Source organism: Equus quagga, chromosome 13, assembly GCF_021613505.1.
Source record: "Equus quagga isolate Etosha38 chromosome 13, UCLA_HA_Equagga_1.0, whole genome shotgun sequence".
NCBI classification, from domain to species: domain Eukaryota; kingdom Metazoa; phylum Chordata; class Mammalia; order Perissodactyla; family Equidae; genus Equus; species Equus quagga.
The window spans coordinates 77,814,149-77,820,883 of record NC_060279.1 but is presented as its reverse complement, the minus strand read 5'-3'; the positions used below and the strand labels follow the sequence as shown (position 1 = coordinate 77,820,883).

The window sequence follows — 6,735 nt, the reverse complement described above, 5'->3', positions numbered from 1 at the left end:
CTGTCTCTGTTCCCCCATCTCTTTCTCTCTCTCTCTCTCTCTTTCTCTGTCTCTATTTCCTCACTCTGTCTCTCTCTTCCTCTCTCTGTCTCTCTACTCTCCCATCTCTCTTTCTCTCTCTCTGTCTCTGTCTCTCTCTCTTCGTCTCTCCCTCCACCTCTCTCTCTGTCTCTCAGCAGGGACAGGCCCCTCTTTTTTGTCAAGGCTGGTAGTGAGGACCCCATTGAGGCAGCAGGCCCCCCCAGGTCAGCCATCACCTCCCAGTCTGCACCCCAAGGTGGCTTCCTCCTCCGTAACCTGTGTTGGGTTTGCAGACCTGATCTCAGAGGGCAGGGCCAAGTGATCCTGGTGACCCTGGTGGACAGGCTGACACTTGACTGTAAATCGGATAGAACCGCCTGCGAAAGGAAAGCAGGTTTTCGGTTTATTTATAGAGATCATTACGCTACACTCAGTGCAGTGGGACGTTGGTGTGAAAATCAAAAATGAACGAGAAGACTATTAAAATAACTGGCTTTTCTCGCTGTAACTGCAGCACAAGAATTGGGCCACCTCTGTCTGCTGAACCCGGTCTCAGAGCGTGTCCCTCAGGTCCAGAGCCAGCACAGAAGGGCCTCCGATGGGGGAGACCAAATAGCTGTGTGTGTGTGTGTGGGGGGGTTGTTTTGTTTTGCACTTTCCTACTTTTTGAAAGTCCTTTCCCAGGAAATACCAAATGGGAGGAGAGCAGGCAAAGGAAAATTCCTCCTAGCGCTTCAGCAGTGAGGTTTCTGTTTATCAGTGGGCTTCATTTTTTGCAGTGGTTTTAGGGTTACAGAAAAAACGAGCAGAGAGATGGAGTTGCTACCCCCGTCCTGGCCACTGCCTCAGTTTCCCCGCCAGTAACATGCTGCGTTGGTGTGGAACATTCGGTGCAACGACGAGGCAGGATCGATACATCGTTATAAAGTCAAGTCCATAGTGTACTGGAGGGCTTGCTCTTGGTGATGTCTGTTCTATGGGTTTGGACAAACGCATGGTGTCACGTACCCCCCCTTACAGTGTCAGCCGTATGAGTTTCACTGCCCCCCAAAATCCCACAAAATTTTAAGACAACTTAAAAAAAAAGAAATCGGAGCTGTCCCAATCTCAGAGCTACATAAATGTCCTCGGAACTGGGTACCCGACAAACACGCACATGAGACCCCATCCTCCACAGGCCACACAGGGGCCGGCTGGAGGGTGTGTTAGGGGCCACCGGAGGCCGGAACCGGCTCAGGAAGGAGTGGAGAATAATATGGGGGCCCGTAGAGATAATAATGTTAGTGTATGTTCTCATCTTAGAAGAAAAGGAAAGGAATGTCCACAGGCAGGCGGGCGCCGGCCCACGGAGGAGGGCTACACCGCCCTCCTGGATTTAGGAGGGGAGCTTTTGGGGTGCGAGGGGCTTACTGATTCTCGTTTACAAAGCATCTGCTGTCGACGTGTTGCCACATGGGCGACACATCTGCTGCCGGAATGTGTCCTCCCTCCCCGGGCAGCGGCACGGTGCGAACGCAGAACCGCCAGCAGCCTTTGCTCTGGGATCGAGAGGTGACAAAGCTCTCTTGCTTTCTGTGGGTTCAGGCGAAGTGAGGGGGTGGGCTGGCTCTCAGGTCCACGTGGCAGCGGCTCACTGAAATGGCACTTGCCGCTCCTGGAGCATCTTCCGGGAGAGCCAAGAAGCCTCGGCTTGTGCTGGCCTCTGTCCTAAAATAGACTCCCACAGTCCCCACTTCCAAAGTTTAGGGCCCCCGGTGGTGTTTGTGTGTAAATGAGACCCTGTCGCGTCTGCGTGTGCCTGACTCACGGCTCTAACTCATTATAAGTTCTCTCCTGCGAGGCGGGGGCTCTGCGGTTCCTGGGTGCCGGTGCCTTCCTTTCCCACCCAGAGACAGTCGGGCAGCATCCAGACTGTTCTCCAAAACCTCTCTGTGCTTTGAAGACATTCATCTCTGCCATTTTTCCTTCCTGCACTCCATGGCTTTGGCGTTGAGTGAGACGAAGAAGCCCGAATTCGTAATTCGTCCCTGAGACCCTGAAAACACGCACCCCTGGCTTTCTTCAGACAGCGGCTGCCTGTCGCTAGCAGGTCAGCTGAAATCAGACATTAGGGATGCAGGGTCTGTGGGGGGAACTGATGTTGGTGGCCAAAATGGTTCTAAATATTAAAAATAGGTTAATTTACTATACTCCCTGCATTTGCCCTTCCAGCTGAAATTTTCCTCACTTTTTTTCCCCTTTCACTTTATTAGGTTAATAAAACTCCGTTTTCAAGCATTTCGCTGCCCCAGGAGGGCAATGAGCCCCACGTCCAGTGCATCAAGTTCCTAATGAGTGGCCCCGGAGGCGGCAGCCCATCCATTCCAGAAGTTCGCTCTGCCTCGTAAAGGTGAGACCCACGGGCGGCGGCACTGTATATTTGGTCTGTTGGTTTCCCAAATTCTCTTGCCAGCTCAACTGTCACTTCTCGGGATTTATACGGGGCCGACAGCACCACGGGGCAGCTCCCCTCTGCAGCAGAACCCTCCTCCCCTGCCCGCTCCTCACACACACCACACACTACGAGCCATAAAATAATGTTACTGCAATAAAATGGAATAGAAATGTGTCGATGCCAGCAGTTTGGAACATTCCAGCAAAAGGGCTGTGGGAAATGCCTTCGTTTACATTAAGGAGGGAAGCGCTGGCAGAACAGGGGATAAAATAGTGTGAAAAAGGCTTTTAGTAAGAAGAAATAGTCTGGTATTTAAAATAAATAAATTAAAAATAAAATGTGTGTGTGTGTGTGTGTGCAGTCTCTAAATTCTTTTTACACATACATTTCTGCTTTCCCTGGTTCATTTTTGGTGTTTCAGAGAGAGACTGGTGAAGAAGAAAAGTGGATGTCACTGGCCGTCCGGGCCTGGGGACTGGGTCTTGTGTCTTTCTAGAACATTCTTCTTTTTCTTCCCCCTGCAGTCTCTCTTGCCTTCGCCGAGTTGTCAGGACTCAGCCGCTCCAGGCTTGGGGCCGTGTCTGCCCCGACATGGTTGGAAGACCAGACTGAGCCCCGAGAGCTCCAGGTACCCACATGAGCTGGCTGCTGGGGAACCAGAGCGAGGCGGTGGGTGGGGCGGGCGCTGGGTGGTGGGGTGCCCCCGACAGCCCTGCCTTGTAGGCATTTGTAATTAGTGTCCTGGTTCCTCTTCTCTGGTCGGAGCCTCCAGGAAACAGCTCGCCTCTAACGAACTGCTCTCTTGCGGGGCATGTGCTAATAAATGGCTCCACGCGCCCTCTAACTGCTTCCCCCTCTCCTTCCAGCTGCCCGCCGTGCCTAGAGTGTGGGAGGGACGGCGCATGGAGGGGAGGTGGCGCTTGCTCTGCAAGCAGTAGGGGGACAACGGGACGGCCGTCTTGCCTTCCCGGGGGTGTCCGCTGCACTTAATCACCCACTTGGCCACCAGGCCAGTGAACAGACCCCATCCAAACAGTTGGCTGGGAACTAGGGGACTTCTTTTAACCCCTGGGATGAGGAGCAATGAGACCTCTCCCAGGCTGTGCGGGAGTGGTAAGGATGCTGTCGGTCTTCTGCAATCTCCTTGCACGTGTGGAGGAGGAGGATTCTGGAAGGTGTCTGAGGTCGAGTGGAGCGTCCGTGGCCGGCTCACCCACGGGGAGACTGGCACCAGCCGGCACCTCCGTTCTTCAACGTGAAGAAGACACAACGTAAATTGCATCGCCCTCAGCAGTGACCTCAGAGTGTCCCCACACCCCAGAACTTGCACCCCAGCCTTGCACACTCTTGCCTGTTCCCGCCAGGCCCAAGGATTTCTCGGCCGTGTCGGTGCCTTAGAGTCCGCATACGGGAGGCCAGGAGCAGCCGTTTGGATTGGGGCTTGGAGGGAGCAGGCCTGGTCACGCCCCTGAAGCCCCTCCACCGGGGGCTGCCCTTTCGGGGTCTCCCCGGTCCCATCTCCAGGCGGCAGGGGCCTGGCTCCTGCGCACAGGTTCCCACGAGGGGCTGCCCTACTCCCCCGCACGCCCCTCTTCCTGGGCCCTCGCTGAGCATTAGATTATCTTCTGAAAATATACTCTGAAGGGTCTTTGTTTTGTTTTATTTTCACTACTTGACACTCTTGAATAAAGGAGGCCATTTGTCTTTTAGGCAGAAGGATTTCAACAGTTAAACTGCACACTTTGAGAGGATTGAGGCTCCATGCGCAGAGGTAGTTTTGATTTTTTTCGTCACGAGTTTATTCTTGTCTCTGCTTCCCCCTTAACTCTGCAGCTTCTCCCCCCCCCCCCCCGACTAATCCTCCATCTGCAGTGCCCTCCAGCCCCCTCGGGTCCAGCCCACCTCCAGCTCCGCAGACTGAAAGGAGCATTCACGCCCGGGCCATCTGTTTGTTTAAGCTCACCCGTGTTAGTCCATGTTAAATGCAACAGAATGGAGAAAAATGTAATTCTCTGTCGGCTTTTGATCAAAGAGAGGACTTTAAAAAAAAATTCAAGATGGATTTCTGAAGGACAATGTTATACACATTCTGTGTGTTTCTGAGCTTCAGTGTTTAGTTGATTTGGGGGGAAAAAACCCTTTTTTTAAATCTCTTTTTGATCCCAGGGAGAAAACACTCTTACAGACACATCTCGGCACCACAGACGTTGCAGGACGGCACTTTTCCCCAGGCTCCTCAGCTGTGAAGCATAAGGGTGTTGCCTTTAAATGGATCAACAACGCGAGAGAATTTGAAAGACGGCCCAGCAGCAACGTGCAAACCCTGTCTTGCTTCTGTGGGCATTCAAGGCAGCGTCACTCTTGTTTGGGGCTAATTCAGGACGAGGATGCTCGCCCCCGCTCAGAAACACGCACACGTCCACGCTCGCTCCATCCATCTCGGGTTCGCGACCAGTCATTAAATGTACAATCTCCCCCACTCCCTCGGCTTCAGAGCAAATGCAAATAAAAATCGCTTAAAATGGTTAACATTTCCTGTCACTGAAGGCATTCGTTCGAGGTGGGGGTCGCTGAGTTTTAAAGTGTATTTTCATAGGAAGACTCAATTCAGACCCGTGGCAGGAACTCAGACCGTTTGGCAGAGGGAATTTCGGGGTTTTCGATAAGCCTCCATCCGTGGCAGTCAGTCGAATGATCCTTTATATTCTGTGGTTGTAGGAGAGAAATAGCCAAATTCGAACTTAGATTAACCTGGGGCCCAGCTCAGCTCACAGGAAAAAATTAAAATATGTTCTCTCCCCCCACCTTCTCCTTCCCGCACTCTCTTTTCCTTTATTGGAGAAAAAACCCAAATTTGGTGTTTTAATTTGTGGTGTTTCCTCTATTGACTGTTTAGCTAGTGATTTTGCCAACTTCCTGGATGTTCATTTCTGATTCTGCACAAAAGAGCCACATTTCCTTTTGAAATCAGGACCAGGAGACAGACAGCTGCAGACACTGGAAATTGTGAGTACTCGGTCTTTCTCCTGCGCCTCTCTGACCCCGTTCGCCCGCCCTGTCCTGCCTCTCCTTTCTCTCTCTACCAGTTAACTGTCCCTGGGGCTCCCCGCCGGAGCCTCTCCGGTCAGCCCTCAGCGCCATTCCCCACTCTTAGGAAAAGAGACTCTACAATTTCTACACAAACGTGGGGAAGGAAGGGCGGGCGAGCGTGCTTACCAATCGCAGTGACTTCAGTTTTCATTTTAAGGCTCCGAAAGATGGAGAAAGTAAACAGGAGCAGGCTGGTTTATTTCAGGGGCGAACAGTGAGTCCCTACTGAATTTGCCTAATAAAGTGAATTTTTAAAATATTCCTTTTCTCATTTCATTCCAGCAGAAAACGAGTTTGCCTTTATAATGTCCAGACCTTTCAAACTCTATTGAGTGAGAAATTAAGTTACAAAATGTAAATACTTTGGTAGATACACATATATATGAAATGAATATATATCTGTGAAATGAAGTAATTTGTGACTGTAACATAACAGTGAACCTGACTTTAGGCTCCTAGGACGCTTAAAAATTTTTATGATCTGTAATAAAGGAAAGTAAGATTCAGTGAGAATGTTTCTTTTTAAAATGGGGGAGTTGTGATACTTAAAAAATTTAATTGTAATTTTCATTGAACATAAATTGTCCATGTTTTTAAATCTCCCGAGCATCTTGTCAAGGGTTTACAAGGGAGGATTGTAAAGAAAACATATGTTAATATTCTGGGCCACAATTGACTTCTTTCCTTTCCATGAAACTATTCCAAGGGGTATGGGAAATTGTAAAACAATGTTGTTCTCTCAGGAAACAGATACCCTGACTTTAATTACCAAGAGAAAGCAATTAATGCTCAAATTTCAAGGCAGATCCAGTGATCAGCGAGGAGCAGGAAGGAGGGAAGCAAGACACTTATTTGCATAAGAAAATCCAGAAATCGACATCAGGCAGATGTATAATCGGAATGTGATTATATTTATAAGGAAGAGTTACATAAACTTCAAAAATGGTAGTTGTTTTGCTTAAGTGCCTGAAAAAAGAATTTAGAATAATATTTGGGTTATCCCAGTTTTGTGCTCTTGTGTTCGAGAAGCCTTGTTAGGTTAAAGAAATCCAAATGCGCGATGTGTGTGCGAGTGTGTTTGTGCGAGTGTGTTTGTGTGTGTCTCCTCTATGCCCCCAGCCCTGAGGAAATGTGGGGAGAAAAACGTGAGAGCTGACCGGTGCAAAAACCCCTTCTCTGCAGAAATTTAT

General features: G+C 50.0%; 1 long non-coding RNA gene across 1 annotated transcript; it reads left to right on the top strand.

Moving 5' to 3' along the window:
• Positions 1-2,994: 2,994 nt before the first annotated feature.
• Positions 2,995-4,734, top strand: LOC124249985 (uncharacterized). Its single transcript, XR_006891507.1, has 3 exons — positions 2,995-3,083; positions 4,166-4,226; positions 4,622-4,734. It is a non-coding gene; the product is annotated as an uncharacterized LOC124249985 (long non-coding RNA).
• The last annotated feature ends 2,001 nt before the right edge of the window (positions 4,735-6,735 follow it).